This window comes from Lolium perenne, chromosome 2, assembly GCF_019359855.2.
Source record: "Lolium perenne isolate Kyuss_39 chromosome 2, Kyuss_2.0, whole genome shotgun sequence".
Taxonomy (NCBI): Eukaryota; Viridiplantae; Streptophyta; class Magnoliopsida; order Poales; family Poaceae; genus Lolium; species Lolium perenne.
The window spans coordinates 283,309,156-283,312,515 of NC_067245.2; positions in this window are offsets into that span (position 1 = coordinate 283,309,156).

Here is a 3,360-nt window from a genome sequence, read left to right on the forward strand (position 1 = left end):
AGAAGCAAGACCGGCAGTGGAAGCCGAAGTATACCTTCGAGCAGATGCTCGACTCGCCGTGCAAGTACCACAGCGGCAAGAACCCCCCCCAACCACACCACCCGCGACTGCCACTTCATGAAGCGGCTGACAAGCGGTGAACCTCTACCGCCTCCCCCCCCGCCCCCACCAGCCGGCGGGCCGGGTGGCCAAGCCGGCGCAGAGAACGCCAACCTCGAGCACCACGAGGCTAACCAAGTGCACCATGGCGGCTGATATCTGGCCGAAGACGCCACCTACATCATCTTCACCTCCGAGCCCGAGGACAGGACGAGCCAAGAGCGCCGTTCCCTCGAGGTCAACGCGGTCATACCGCCGGTCCCCCAGTACCTAAACTGGTCAGAGCAGGCCATCACCTTTGATCGCCGCGACACACCGGCTGTCCTGCCGAAGCCGGGCAGCTACGCCATGGTCCTCGACCCCACCATCGGCACAACCCGGCGCAGCGTGCGTTTTTCGCGCGTCCTCATCGACGGCGGCAGCAGCATCAACATCCTCTACCGCGACACCGCCCGCAAGCTGGGCATCCAGGAGGCCGAGTTGCGCCCCACCCCCACCGTCTTCCATGGCATCGTGCCAGGCCATTGCTGCCAGCCGATCGGCCGGATCACGCTGGAGGTGATGTTCGGGAAGCCGGATCACTTCCGCACCGAGAGAATCGAGTTCGAGGTGGTGGACCTCGTGAGTCCCTACCACACGCTCCTGGGCAGGCCGGCCCTGACCAAGTTCATGGCGGTGCCCCACTATGGGTACCTGAAGATGAAGCTGCCTGGCCCCAAGGGGGTCATCACCGTAGCCGGCGACTATCGCCGCTCCATGGACTGCGCCACGCAGAGCTCCAAGATGGCCCAGACGCTGGTCATCGCCACCGAGAAGCAGCTCATCCACGACGCCGTCGCCCTCGCCAAAGCCGCGCAGACAGACATGCCGGCTGCGGGCAACCCGGCTGGGACGACTCACTTCCAGCCGGCCGACAACACCAAGAAGATCCTGCTGGACCCGGCGCAGCCGGACAAGTTCGTCACCATCGGTACCGGCTTGAACAAGAAATAGGAAAGCGAGCTCACTGATACGTCTCCGACGTATCGATAATTTCTTATGTTCCATGCCACATTATTGATGTTATCTACATGTTTTATGCACACTTTATGTCATATTCGTGCATTTTCTGGAACTAACCTATTAACAAGATGCCGAAGTGCAGTTCTCGTTTTCTGCTGTTTTTGGTTTCAGAAATCCTAGTAACGAAATATTCTCGGAATCGGACGAAATCAACGCCAAAGATCTTAGAATCCCCGGAAGCATCCAGAACACACCAGAGAGGTCAGAGGGGGGCCACAGGCCCACCAAACTATAGGCTGGCGCGGCCAGAGGGGGGGCCGCGCCGCCCTATAGTCTGGCCCCCCTGTCAGCCCTCCTGCGCCGCCTCTTCGCCTATATAAAGCCCCTGGATCAGAAACCCTGATGCGTTCGACGAAAACCACAGAAACCTTCCAGAGCCGCCGCCATCGCGACGCCAAGATCTGGGGGACAGGAGTCTCTGTTCGACGCACGCTGCCGAACGGGGAAGTGCCCCCGGAAGGCTTCTCCATCGACACCGCTGCCATCTCCACCGCCATCTTCATCACCGCTGCCTCCATGATGAGGAGGGAGTAGTTCTCCATCGAGGCTCGGGGCTGTACCGGTAGCTATGTGGTTAATCTCTCTCCATGTACTTCAATACAATGATCTCATGAGCTGCTTTACATGATTGAGATTCATATGAGTTTTGTATCACAATTCATCTATGTGCTACTCTAGTGATGTTATTAAAGTAGTTCTATTCCTCCTGCACGTGTGTAAAGGTGACTAGTGTGTGCACCGTGTGGTTCTTGTCGTAGGCTATGATCATGATCTCTTGTAGATTGTGGAGTTAATTATCATTATGATGGTATTGATGTGATCTATCTGGTTATATTGATCTATCTTACACTATAAGGTTACTTAAACATGAGCATTATTGTGGAGCTTGTTAACTCCGGCATTGAGGGTTCGTGTAATCCTACGCAATGTGTTCATCATCCAACAAAAGTGTAGAGTATGCATTTATCTATTCTGTTATGTGATCAATGTTGAGAGTGTCCACTAGTGAAAGTGTAATCCCTAGGCCTTGTTCCTAAATACTGCTGCGTTACTACTGCTTGTTTCTTGTTTTTCTTGTGTTACTACTGCTGCAATACTACCACCATCAACTACACGCCAGCAAGCTATTTTCTGGCACCGTTGCTACTGCTCATATATATTCATACCACCTGTATTTCACTATCTCTTCGCCGAACTAGTGCACCTATTTGGTGTGTTGGGGACACAAGAGACTTCTTGCTTTGTGGTTGCAGGGTTGCATGAGAGGGATATCTTTGACCTCTTCCTCCCTGAGTTCGATAAACCTTGGGTGATCCACTTAAGGGAAAACTTGCTGCTGTTCTACAAACCTCTGCTCTTGGAGGCCCAACACTGTCTACAGGAAAGGAGGGGGAACGTAGACATCAAGCACTTTTCTGGCGCCGTTGCCGGGGAGGAAAGGTAAAAGGTACTCACACTCCGGATCTCGGCTACCAAGCTATTTTCCGCCATTGTAAGTACTCGAAGCTATTTCCTTTAGATCCTGCAATTGCAACTTTTTGTTTCTTGTTTACACTAGTAAGGCATAATGGACAACAATGAGCTTTTTACTCTATTTCCTGATTTAAGACATGGATGGTTTGATCCGAAAATTAAAAAACCCATGAAACATGTTAGCATGAATACTTTGAACACCATTGTTGATAATGATATGGAAAATTCTAAGCTTGGGGAAGCTGGTTTTGATGAGCATGATCTTTTTAGTCCACCAAGCATTGAGGAGAAAATTTACTTTGATGATACTTTGCCTCCTATTTATGATGATTATAATGATAGTAGTCTTTTGTTACCGCCTGTTATGGAGGATGAATTTGATTATGATTACAATATGCCTCCTATATTTGATGATGAGAATAATAATGATAGCTACTTTGTTGAATTTGCTCCCACTACAACTACTAATAAAATTGATTATGCTTATGTGGAGAGTAATAATTTTATGCATGAGACTCATGATTTATGTGATAGTTATATTGTTGAGTTTGCTCATGTTGCTACTGAAAGTTATTATGAGAGAGGAAAATATGGTTGTAGAAATTTTCATGTTACTAAAATGCCTCTCTATGTGCTGAAATTTTTCAAGCTATACTTGTTTTATCTTCCTATGCTTGTTACTTTGCTCCTCATGAACTTGTTTATTTATAAGATTCCTATGCATAG